The sequence below is a fragment of the Ochotona curzoniae genome, unplaced genomic scaffold (assembly GCF_017591425.1).
Source record: "Ochotona curzoniae isolate NIBS_2020 unplaced genomic scaffold, NIBS_Ocur_1.0 contig_21, whole genome shotgun sequence".
Lineage (NCBI taxonomy): Eukaryota > Metazoa > Chordata > Mammalia > Lagomorpha > Ochotonidae > Ochotona > Ochotona curzoniae.
Window position 1 is genome coordinate 8,619,594 of NW_024465322.1, and position 13,316 is coordinate 8,632,909.

A 13,316-nucleotide genomic window follows, 5' to 3' on the forward strand; every position below is an offset into this window, starting at 1 on the left:
CTCAAGTAGAAGCTTCATAAAGGGGTCGGTGGACAGAGCCTGTGGATGACAGAGTCAGGGAGAAGTAGGAAGGTCGTTTTACAACTCTTGGGTCACGTGCTCTGCCACAAAGAGATGTAATAGTAGACTAAGGATGAGGCACCTGAAAAAAATATGCTGAGTGTTCAGATAAGATTTTCACTTTTTTAGTCTAAGCTTTTTTTATCTGTCTCTTATCAACAAAGAGAGCTGAGTGATAACAGAGCAAAGGAAAGCTCTCTGCTAATCAGGCCCGTGACCGGATCCCAGCCCTGCTGCCTTGTCACTGGGGGCAAGGTCCCTGGAACGGAGGTCTTGCTCTCTCAACTGGTCACCTGTGTAGTTGACTCAGATTATTTAAAAAATGTTGTCCTCCTCTGAGATTCTAATATGTATTATTAGGACGTTCTCTTTTTTTTAAATTAAAAAATTGTAAAATAGAATTCCAGATTCCCAGAGCAGTGGGTGTCCGTCTAAGAAAAGTGCAAAGCCAACCAATTTTCTAGCAAGACGCACTGACGGGTTCTGTCAGCTGCCGTTTTGGGTGGTAGGGTTTTAAGAGTTTTTATGTAAGTCATACTTTAATTTTGCACTCCTTGTCCTGTGATTTTTGACTTATTTTTTTTAGAAGTTACTTTTCTGGCACTCAGGGTTTTGATTTTTTTTTTTCAGTGTTTGTACAATGCTGAAATGCCTTGGGCAGTTAATTAGAGTTCATCTCTAGTCAACCCAGTGGTCTTGGTAGACCTCATCCACTTTGTTTTCCCCTTCCCGCAGTCTTGAGAGCACAGTTGAAAATGTGCACTCTTGTGCTTACTCTCCAGAAGTTCCTTTAGACTCGGGCCAGCCTCGAGGCCAGCAGTGAATGACAGGAGCTTGCACGGTAAGGGTCGGGCTGCACGGGCTCCCCCGGCTCCCGGGGCTCCACTGTGCTTCCAACTTGTCTGTCTGTCCCAGTCACATGGCAGGTGCTCAGGCAGACTTCCAGCTCCAGGCCATTTTAAATCCTTAGTTTCGGGTGGCTGTCCTAGTTGACCACACTGATAAGCAGGGCTTGTTCTTCCTCATGACTTCCCAGTTATCCAAAGAATGAAGAGAAAAATTCCACAAGTAGAGCGGAGGCCTGCTGTCCACCTGACAATGGTCACTGTGCGCAACAGGCACTGTGGAGCTGCTGTCCACCTGGCAGTGGTCACAGCAGGCACTGTGGAGTGCAGAAAGGAACGTCCTTTTGAAATTTTTTGTTTTCATTGGGAAGTCAGATGTATGGAAAGAGACAGAGGAAGATCTTCCATCCATTGAATCACTACCCAAGTGGCCGCAATGGCAGGAGCTGAGCCAATATGAAGCTAGGAACCTCCTCCAGGTCTCCCACGTGGGTGCAGGGTCCCAAGGCTTTGGGCCGTCCTCGACTGCTTTCCTGGGGCACAAGCAGGGAGCTGGATGGGAAGCGGGACTGTCGGGACTGGAACTGGTGCCCATATGGGATTCTAGAGTGCACAAGGTGAGGACTTTAGCCACTAGGTTTCTGGGCCGGGTCCGAAAGAAACATTTTGATCTTCTTGCTGTGGTTCATGGGGTATGAGACATTTTAGAACCCAAATCCCCTATCGCCCCCCACTTCTTAACCTCTGTGGTGACGGACTTTTTTTTTTTGAGGCTCAATTTGTTTCCAAAATTCTGGAGTCAACAAAAGCATTGCATTCTGTGGTCCAAGAGGAAGTGAAACAAAGCACTTGGGAGCCAATGGTGCTCGACACTTTCACATCATGATAGTTCGTTCCGGAAGACAGTTGTGGTCCTACCTCAGACCCTGAAAGAAGCTGGTGGACTAATACATATATAGGCTTTGCATTTACCTACATGTTAGATGAACCAGTTCTGTTTAAAAGGGGAAAGTGCGCTGTCTGTGGTAGTTGTTTATCTAGAGTCGGTATAAATGCCTTGGCATAGCTTTCCTCCTGTGAACTGCTGTGCGGAGTTAAGCTGACCGTGGCTTGACCACACGCTGTCTTTAGTAGCTAGGTTTCACAGCTACGAAATGCAAAAATAGTCATAGATTTGGAGAGGCATGCTCAGGTAACAAAGAATCCTGAACATTCTAGTAAAATGCCATTAAAGAAGAGGTAGAGCAGGTTGGAGGTGTGGGCAGAGCGAGTCCATGGTGCTGTGCACATAGAGATGGTGGGAACATCACCTGCACCGATGCGGCCTAATAGCAAATGTAAGCTGTTGGAGGACTTGAATCAAGTGGGAGAGAGAAACCAAACCCCAGTCAGCTGATAGTCTCGTGCTTGCAACAGGCTTCCCAGGAAGGTTGTAAATTGCTGGGTGTGACTCTTTGTCGGATGTGTTGGGCATTGCTGTCACAAGTTCTTGGTCCTTCCTGCATTCCTTCCCTTTGCTCCGATTTCACCAGCCTATGCCAGGGGACTGTTTCTTTAGTTTGTCGGAGGGCTCATTCTCCCAGGTTGATTGGCGGTTGCCATGTTGAGATGTAATATGCCAGACTGACTGAGTGAATAATGAAGGGCTGAAGTGGTGATAAGTGTGGCTGCAGTGTCATGTCTGACTTGGGCTTCAGGAACATTCATCCGTCGCCTCACCACAGGAGTTTTCCCAGACACTGACCACTGCTCTAACTTGCAAAGTCCTGATGGCGTCCACTGGACAGGGGCACTTGTTAGCACGTCACGGATTTGCCAAGAACCAGTGTATCCTTCCCATAGAAGAGGCTACTCCAGGGTCTTCAGGGCCAGTGCTGGGAGAGGGTCCCTCCCGGAGGGTCCCCCTACCCCGCCTCATGTTTCTGCTCAGCACTGGGCTAAACTTGACAACTCCTGGTCCTCCTGATCTGACCCCTGTTGGGAGTCAGGCTCTGGTTTAACTTGATCCTTTATTGTTACAGTAGCAAAAGCTGGATAATTGCCAAGCAGAGATGTGCAACGCTGATGGGAACTGGTGACATCAGGAACTTGTGACCCATCTAAGATTCTTTGAGTTCCCAATCGCTGCTCGCCGAGAATCCAGCCTGTGGGCTGTGGAAACTCCCACGTTCCTAGGAACATTTTCTCTTCCAGATTGTTCCAAAGGAACGTTTGGTTGGCAGTGGTGTATGGATTCACCAGCTTTATTTTTGGAGGGGCTAATCCTCCTGTCACTTAAAGATTGCCTTATTTGAAATGTGGAGAGTGAGCTTTGGCTTCTGTCTGCCAGTTTACTTCTGAAATGCCTGTAACAGCCAGGGCTGAGCCAGGCTAAAGCAGAAGCCTAGAACTCCATATGGGGCTCACACATGGTGACAGGGGCTCATGTGCTTGGGTCACCATCCAGTGCTTCCCCGGAGCACCAGTAGGAAGTTGGATCTGCAATATGAAAGATGAGCCTGACACAGTAGCCTAGTATCTAAAGTCCTCACCCTGCATTCTCCAGAATCGCATATGGGCGCCGGTTCTAATCCTGGCTGCCCTGCTCCCCAAGCAGCTCCCTGCTTGTGGCCTGGGAAAGCAGTTGATGGCCCAAAGCCTTGGGATCCTGCACCTGTGTGGGAGACCTGGAGAAGAGGCTCCTGGCTCCTGGCTTTGGATTGGCACAGGCCAGTTGTTGTGCCCACTTGTGGTTTGAACCAGCAGATGGAAGATTTTCCTTTGTCTCTCCTCTTTGTATATTTGACTTTCCAATAATATATAAGCATCTTGTTTGAGCCCTGGACGTGGTAAAAGCCAGGGCTCAAACAAGATGCTTAGATGTGCAATGCAAGCATTCTGAGCAGTGGCTGTATGCCACCGTGGCATGACGCCTGCCCACTGAGCACACAGCACCCACACTGGCCTGCTCTAAGTCTTACAGAATACTGAGAGCTGAAATCTGTTCAGATCCTTTGTGTTTTCATGCTTCTTGTCCCAAAGCAAAACAGAACAGAAAACCCAGCAAAGTCAATTTTTCACTTTTTGGGGGGTGAGAGGTGCTATGTCTGAGGTCCTTTTCAGCTCATATATGATTATCTGAGATCCAAAGAGAGAAATGTGAAGATCCAGCCTTGGGCAGTCAAGGAGCCAGAGCTGTCTCAGTGGTCAGATCCGTAGGAGGAAGCAAGGGGTGCAGGTGTGTGTGGAAGTACATCTCAGCAGGGGGGACAGGCGTCCTGTGCCCCTGGGGCAGAAAGGTGCCTGAGGGCAGGGATGACTTGGAGTCCGAAAGTAAAAAGTGACTGTTCTGGGCTTGTGAGTAGGGCAGGAGTGAGCTGGCAGGCAGCCAGAAGCTGCCGCCTGTGCTGTAAGGGGAAGGTGGATGATACTTGCACACACACACATCCTGCCCCCATCTCCCAACGGCAGGTGCTTCTGCTTTCTTTGTATTTAAGTATTGTTCTCTCTAGGCCGTCAGTGATGCCTCTGGAGGTTCACCGACAAGATGAAACATACCTGGTCACACCCAGGGCCTCCCCAACCACCAGCATCCCTGCCAGAGTGATGCCTTTGTTACAATGTTAACTTCAGCAGCAGCACCCAGAGTCCTTCCTTTACGTTAGGATTCATTCTCGGTGTTGTGTATTTTATGGGTTTTGACAAATATAGACATACATGCACCATCCATACACGGCAGTTTCACTGGAGTGTAATACCATGACATTATTTCTCTGTTAAGTTTTTAAAATTTTTCTTTGTTTAAAAGAGCTAAAAGGAGACTAAGATCAGTCTTTGCATCCACTGGTTCATTTCCCAGCAATTGCATGGGCTGAGCTAGACTGAAGCCCAGGAGCCAGGAGCTTTATCCACGGCTCCCACATGGGTGCAGGAGCCTCAGCAGCTGAGCTATCTTCTACTGCTTTCCCAGTCACATTAGCAGGGAGCAGGGCTGGGAGTGGAGAGGCCAGAACTTAAACCGGCTCCCATATGGAATGCCAGCATTGCAGATGTTAGCTTAATGCGCTGTGCCACAACACTAGCCCCTTAAAATGTTTAAGAACAGTATTGTATTTTAAAATACTTACTTGTTTTATTTGAAAGGCATATTTACAGAGAGAGGTCTCCTATCTTCTGGCTTACTCGCCAAATGGTTGCAGTGTCCATAGCTAAGCTGATCCAAAGCCAGGAGTGTGGAGCATCTTCTGGGACTCCCATTTGCTTGCAGGGTTCAAAGGACTTGAGCCATCCTCTGCTGCTTTCCCAGGCCGTTACCAGGGAGCTGGATCAGTGGAGAAGCTGGGACGTGAAATGGCACTCATGTGGGTGCCATCACTACAAGGCAGAGGCTCAGCCTGTTGAGCCACTGCCGTGGCTACTTAAAAACAAGTTTTAATGGCTTCAAAAATTTAGACTGTATTTTACTCGTGGATGTGTAGTTGGTTTCCAGTTTTTGAATGTCACAGTGTGAGAATGACTGTATTTTTGTTCAAATTTCTGACAGTCCCTTGGAAGAGAATTTTTCTTTGCAGAAAGTTGGAAGAGATCCATTTTTGCCTCCTCAGTTGAACTTGAAAATTGAGATAGAAAGTCATCAGAAAGATGGAGTCCAGACTGTCATTTTATAAAATGCCAAGTGTGTGGCTGCAAGGGGCTGCCCATAATGAAGGCCACAAGTAGGCAGACTTGGCAGCTCTGTCCTAGGGGTCCAGGATGCCTGCAGGCCTTCCCACAGAGGAGCCGCCTCAAACGGGATATTGCCAAACAAGTGGCCTAGGTGTGCTTGCAGGCAGACAGGTAAATAAAGGCGCGTTTGTGAGTGAGAATTCTTTCCCTCCGGGAAGGCCCAAGTGCAGGGGGAAGGACAGTCGGAAGTGCCCTCTGCCTAACAGCCCGAGGCAATGTGAGTGGGTCCTCAACCCCTGACATCTTTGAAAAGTAAAATCAGTATTAAATACAATGACTACTTAAAGGAGATAGATAAGATGGGCTTCTTTCTTAGCCTTAGAACAAAAAGTATCTATTTGTCTTCCAAGATAAGTTCACTTGATTCGACAATAAAAATTGCACACCAAGGTAAATATTTGGCATATATGATTCCCACCCCCATCGCTGGTTTGCCCCTGGTGTTGGGCACACGCGTGGAAGCGTGGAGGGAGCGCAGCGTGTGGACGTAGGAGAGGGTGGTTTTGACTTGACCTCTTCCCGGTGATAACCTTGTCAGTCCCCTCATTTCTGCGTAAAGCAGATTAGGTATTTGTGCAGGTCAGCTCAGGTGAATTCTCTAAAAGTGTTTGGCAAACTGTGGAATGTTAGGCAATCATTTGTGTACATGCCGTGCAGTTTGGGTAGCCAGTTCTTCCCCCTGCACTATAAACACTAGGTTTTCTGGAATTACGCAGTTTTAAAAAAAAAAGCAGTTATTTACTATGATGGAAATCCATTTGATACAGTAATAGAGCAACAATAACAAACTGAAAAACCTATGTGGGTTTAATAAGAGAAGGGATTGCTTTCTTGGGGGAAGATTGGGATTGACAAAGATGAAAAAGTGATTTACTGATGCTGGAAAGTTTCATAAATGTTGTCTGAGGCAGAATTACATACTTTAACTGTGCTTGAACGAATGCCTTGAATTCACGAAGGTGGCCTCCCCGTGGGATTCACCCACTGCCTCGTGCTGCAGCTGCCAAGGGGCCTCTTCAAGGAACTGGTAATTGAGAGTGTTTGGCTTAAAGCAATGAGAGATTCTTCCCCGTGGGTTTAAAAAAAAAAAAAAAAAAGAGCAGGGGGTGTTGCAGTTGCCATTTTTGTTGCTTAGGTTTTCAAAAGTTAGTATAATCAAGTGGTTCTGTGTTCAGAATGTATCCAGGCATAACGAGTACTAGGGTCCTCGGAAAGTTGGCGAAAGATGTTTCTTAAGGGAAAAAGCACTGGTGATTTCTCTGTACAAAAGTAAACTTGATCCCTTAATACCACTTCTCCGTGAGCTTTTTGAAGTACCTTGGTGTTAACTGAGCACCCCGCTGCCTGTTCACCACTTGACCTTCATCAAGCAACACTTACAAAGTAGATACCACTTGTCAGCCTCTGCAGGGGAGGAGTGTGAGGAAGGCAGAGGTGGGGCGTCTTGCCCTGCACTGGACGGAGGCAGATGGACGACCTGAGCCGGCGCTGGCCTGCCTGGCTGTGCTGTTGACATGCGGCTGTGTGAAGCAGCCCAGCGAAGGTACTCTGTGCAGAGGGACAGTGCAGTGGCTCCCTGCTTTCTGCTTTAAGGCAGCTGTCCAGTCCCGAGACGTTAGGGTTACCAGTCCTTAGTGTCCTGCGAGAGATCGCTGAAGCTTACACAGGAAGCCCAGGCGCTCCCTGGCTAGACATGCAGCATGCCATGATGATGCTGTGCAATGCTGCTTTTCCTCGTTAGTTACATCGTGGGGCTTAAATATTTACATAAAGAGCATCTTTTTCTCTGTCCTAGTAGTAAAATACTGCATTGTTGGGTTGTACTATAATTTGTTTAGTCCATCTATGTCATGTTTATTTACTGTTCCAAAAATGTTACCCACTCTCATTTTGTATCTGCAGATTGACCTGTCAGGTTAATTCCTAGAACTGGAATCGCTGAGTCAGATATGTGTGTGTGTGTGTGTGTGTGTGTGTGTGTGTGTGTGTTTGTGCCCATTTCTTTTTAAAATTTACTTTTAAAGATTTGTTTGTTGATTTAAAAAGCAGAGTGGTAAGAGGTCTCCTGATTATTCCCTAGCCACCCACAAGAGGCAGGGCTGGTTCAGGCCAGAGCCACGAGCCAGGAACACTGTCTGGATTTCCCATGTGGGTGCCAGAACAGAAACACAAATCCTTCCGTTTCTGTCACCTGCCTCCCAGGTGCATTGACAGGAAGCTGGGTTGGAAGTGGAGGCAGAGCTTGGTTCCAGGAACTGATAGGGCTTGAAGCTTGCTCCTCTGCACCCCGGCAGCCGCCGTTACTACCGCACCCCGGCAGCTGCCCGTACCAGTTCTTGAAGACAGTATTTTACAGCCAGAAACAGGTATCTATTTTGGCTCTACTGTTTTACAAGAAGAAAAAAATCAATTGCCTATAAAACACATTGGATATTTACTTCACAAGTCATTCACTCCTTTATCTACATCACTGCATCTGAGTGCAATTGTTACCTGAACACAGTTGCCCTGGAAATGGGAAGAGGGGATCGGGGAAACCTCACCATTAGTGAAAAACCATTAACTCGTGTTGATGCAAGTTACCTTTGAGCAGAGCCCTGGGCACCACAGTAATCCAGGAAGTATCGGTGAATCTTGCTGCCTTGGCTGGCCGACAGGAGCATTAAAGAATGAGCTCAGAGGACTGAATTGATGCGTGCATGGCGAGGGACAGCTGAGGCGCCTTCCCCATCATGGAATGACTTTGTGTTGTACGGATAGTTTCTAGTTTCTAGACTTCAGAAAATAAAGAGTGGTGTTGGCTTAAAAGTTCAAGGAGCCATTGTGGTTTTGTGTGAGCTGGAGAGAGGGAATCCACTATTACATTAACAGCAAAAACCACAGCTGGCAAGCCAGCCAAGACAGAACGCTGGCGGCCTGGTCACTGCTCGCTCCGTGTTGCCCTGGCCTCAAAAGAACCTGGACTTCACCCCCTCCGAATTTTAATTAGCACCTTTTCCAAGTTATGTTGGCTACAGATGTGTTACTGTTAAGAAGTAGGCTTTTTGAAAGTTAGGAGTCCATCTAGAAAGGTTAAGGGGTGTTATATAACAACAATGGTTAATTTAATTAGTAACATTGCCTTCGTCCGGAGACCCTCCTGAGGTTGTCTGTTCCAAAGCACGCTGTGCACATTGAGTAGGTGCCTCGGGACACTGTCCGTTTGAGTTAAAGACTCAGAGCTTGTGGGTAATCTCAGGCCCCGCTGGCACCAGTGGGGCATTCTGCTCTTCTGCGTGCTGTGCCACTGCTGAGTGCCACGGGCAGACAGAACCTTTCAGGGTTTTCACCTGACATGACCCTGAACTCGGTCGGTGAACCAGGAAGAAATTCTTATTTTCTGTACTCTTTAGTTCCCTGTTCATAACACCCAAACTCCAGGCTGTGTGGCAACTCATGATGCTTTGTCACTGCTGTATGGGCACTTTATAGAGAGACTTACGTATTTTTAGCTGGTGACCTTTGCTACGTAGTATTGTTTCAATGGCAGGAGCGAGAAATGGGCTCAGAGTTACAAATAACTGACCACATGCACTTTGTGCTGTCGTCTCAGGTTAGGGATCTGCTGTACTCAGGAACATGGGGCATCAGGAAACCCACGTATCCTCATTGGACTGGTCACTGCGTTGTCACCAGTCCTTTATTTTTCAGTACCCAGCCAGCCAACTCTCTGATTCGTGGTGAGGCTGTTGATGATCTCCAATTCACTAAATCTAAATGTTTATATGTTGGGCTGGTGGACTGCTCGTTTGTTTGGTCCTGGGGTTTGATGTCTCAGATCCCTGGAGGAAGTGTGACACAGTGTGTGATCTAAGCATGTTCCTGAAAATGTCAACAGTTGTGGAAGAGCCGGCCCCGAGGGGCTCGGCAGAAGCGTTATACATCGGTGCTGATCCAGGACGCACACTTAGAGTGGGAGTGCTGGCGTGCAGACCTGCGTGCGTCCTGCCGTCCTTGTGAGGGAGACAGGCGGGTGGTTTGGGGAGAGCTGACCGCTAGGATCAGAGGTTTCCGAAAGCCGTCAGGGTTGATGCTGGTTGAGACGAGTGAGCCGCTCTGCCCACCCTGGACCGAGTTAACCCTCATGTCAAACGTGATGTCCTTTCTGGTTTGTCCTTTCTCTCATCCCCCTGTTTGGTAGACTCGACCTCTCCTTGACTCTTAGATTAGATTCCCTGTTGGCCATGGTGGCTGCCCAGTGTAATTGACTCAGTTGTTTGTACTTGGGCCTTCTCATTTCATGACTGTAAACCTGTGAGTTCAGAACCGAATCTAGGGGCTGGTGTTGTGGGACAGTGTGTTAAACCTGTGTGTGATGCCAGCATCCTGTTTGAGTGCTGGATGGAGTCCCAGCTGTTCCACTTCTGATCAGCTTCCTAGTGATGTGTCTGGGAAAGAATTAAGATGGCCGAAGTACTTGAGTACCTGCCTCCCAGGTAGGAGACCCGATGGGAGATTCAGGCTCCTGGTTTCGCCCTGGCCCAGCTCCTGCTGTTGCAAGCACCTGGGGAATGAGCTGGTGGATGGGAGCTTGCTACTCTGTGTCTCTGCGTAACTCTGACTTTAAAATAAATAAAACTAAACTAAAAAACAAAACAAACACACACAAAAACAGCTGAATCTCGTGAATTTCTTCCTGCAGTTTTCATTGTGCTTGCTTGAGTCAGGCATTCAAATGTATAGAAGAAAAGAATGTGGGCAACTGCTTGGCAACTTAATGGCAAGGTGCATTCTGTGCCTGGCTATGAAATACAAGGATTTGTTCTTTCATTCTGTTTTTCTTTTACAAAAGGAATCATGACTTTATGCATTACCTACTTCTTAAATGAAGTTTCTCTCGACAACAGCGGGCATGTTTCAGTGGGGAGGCTTCTACGTTAGATCTTGAGGTTAGCATTCTATATTCATTTGAATCTCCAAGCGTTTCTCGTTACACCTCCGACCACAGAAGAGTAACTCGGAGGTGGCTCTTGATGCAGATCCGTGTAAGTGACGTGGGACAGTCCGTGCAGCCGGCGACCCTGGCAGCACAGCTTAGAGGAAGAAAGAGCACAGTGTCCTAGCTTCCACGTTTCTTTCCTGTCAGCTGTCCCTCTGCCAGTGCTAATGCAGAGGGGAAAAAATGAATTCCAGATCCGTTACTGCCATTTATTTACATAAGTTTTTTCCTTGAAAGGCATAGCTCCTGAGGGGCAGGAAACAATGTCAATTGATGGTGAACTTTGTTGCCATCTAAAGCATAATTTCCCCTTTGCCTCCGCCTACGGGTTTCCTTTATTTTAAGGTTATATTCATCCCCACTTCCTCACTGTTCTTGAACAAACCTTTTCAGAGATTTGTTTATATTCAAAAGATGTGTTTTTGTTCTTAACAGGGAGTAGGGAAGTGGTGGGTGTTGGCAGGAAAAAAAGGAGCATAGGATAGAGTTAAGAGGGGCTGCAACATGTGGAGGCTGGAAGTTTCCTAGCAACAGCGGTTATGATTTGACACGACTTTATCTTGGCGCATGAAAACTTGGTTGACACACAGTAGGTGTGTAAGAACCGTTTGCTAAATGGGCAGTAGTGGTGGTTTTCACTGTGATTGTCTGATTTTACCTTTTCTTGGGCCAATTAAAGTCGTCTGTCAGAGCTGAACTCTTTGAACAAGCCTGCTCCTTCAGTGTTTCAGGCAGATTGACTGTGACTCTGTAAGGTTGCCCTGAGGTGTGGGACCATGAGAAAGACCGTGGATGATGGGTCTGCATGGCAGAAGCCTGCTGCTTCCCATCACGCACCTCTTTCTTTCCTGTCGACTTTCTCAGCCCTGATGCCCGAGAAAGCACAAGGGCAAAGTCAACACTTGGATTACAGCTGGTCTTGGGCACGCAAGTCGGTGCCACATCTGCCTTTGTTCTGAAAGTCGTCTTCTCTAGCCACTTTCTCTTCCTAAAACACAGATCTGATCACGATGTTCCCTTTCACTAAAGTGTGGGCTTGGCATGTCATTGCTTGAAGAGCATCATGTAAGTAAATTGATGTAAATACAGATGAAGATAGACATAGGTATTGACATACTGATGTAGCACTGAAGGCACCCCTCAGCAGTCTTCAGTTGCCTTTCCAGCATCATTTCCTCTGCGAGTCTTACGCTGTAGGAACATTCCAGGCACCCAACAAAACCTTGATCTTGTACCATCTGCCCTTGTCCGTCTCTGTCCTCAGCCTGCAGTGCCTCCCCTGCACGTTAGTTCCTCTGTGTTCTGGTCCAGATTCCGTTCCTCTTCTGATGGCAGTTACTGAGTTAAGGCCCATATTAATTTGCAGTTACGTCATCTTGTCTTGTATGCATCTGCAAAGACCGTGTTTTCAAGCCAGGTCATGTTGGCAGAGAGAACTAGGACTTCATCATCTTGAGGGCTGGGGAGGGAAGAGAGACACAATTCAAACTGCAGCGTGTGTGTGTGTGTGCGTGTGCGCGTGTGTGCGTGTGTGTGCATGCGTGTGTGTGTGTGTGTGCATGTGTGCGTGTGTGCATGTGTGCGCACGTGTGCGTGCGTGTGCGTGCGTGGGCTTTGCAATGGTTCTCTTGTGTCTAAGAGAATTGTTTTCTGCACTTAAATTCATTTGAATTATACTGACTGTTGCACTGTAGGAAAATAATCCTGACTTTGGCTACTGGCTTTTCACTCTTGATAGTAATAAGTTTCCAAAATGAGGCCTGGTTTTACTCTTAACCAGGTGAGTTAATGTGGAATCTGAAAACCAAAGCAGGTCCATGTAAGTCACTCTTCGTAAAATGTTACAGTAAGAAAAAGGTGAACACTTCTTGTACCTGAAGTCATAAAGTGGAGAACATAACTTCTGTCTTGTCTATGTCAGATGCAGTGTTGTCTGCTTGCTGTCAACAAAAGCATGGACTTGAGAGAGAATACGTTTTACCTGACACGGTCAGATACGTCTAGGCAAAGGCACAGTGCTTATTTTCCATTGGAGTCCTGCAGAAGGTTGCCCGCAGTGAAGGACTGGGAGCTGTGGCCGGTGTGTGACAGCACATGTGCAGCAGCTGCTGGTAGGGTGCAAAAATGAGTGTGATGTGCAGAGCCTTTGCACGTGGCATGTGAGCAGCTCAGTCCCCGGGCATGTGGGAAGGAGATGGCAGTGTCTGGGCAAGCTCCCCCGCGTGCTCCTTTCATCTTTATGACAGGTCCTTCAAGTGCTGCTCAGGAAGGTTTTCCCAAGGCTGTAAAGTAGTGGGAGGCAGGGCTGTGACCTGATCCCAGGCCTGTGTGCCTCGGGAGCCCTCGTGGAAAGGCTTCTGTCTGCCTCTATTTCCGTCACCACATTACTCAACTGTAATTTCCTCTACTAATAGCAGAGAGTGTAAATAGCAAAATTATAATTAGGTGTTAAACCAATGACAGTATTTCTATGGGAGAATAGAATTCTCATTTGTAATATTTTCAGAAAAATAGATGAGTGTATTGACATCTGCACATTGCCCTTTTATTTCATCTTTTATCTTTTATTTCATCTTTTCAGTATTAAAAGCCAGACTCAAGGCAGTATGTTGTCATCAAGCTTTAGCTCTTCATGACAATCTGTCTTAAGGTTTGAATAACTGGTTTGTAAGTTTATACTGTTTTGGCAAAATATAATTATTGAACAAAATATGTTGTATAAGAATATA

General features: G+C 47.1%; 1 protein-coding gene across 4 annotated transcripts in view; it reads left to right on the forward strand.

The window, feature by feature from the left end:
* FNIP2 (folliculin interacting protein 2) overlaps positions 1–13,316 on the forward strand; it is a 92,239-nt gene that overhangs the window by 29,611 nt on the left and 49,312 nt on the right. The window lies entirely within an intron of this gene.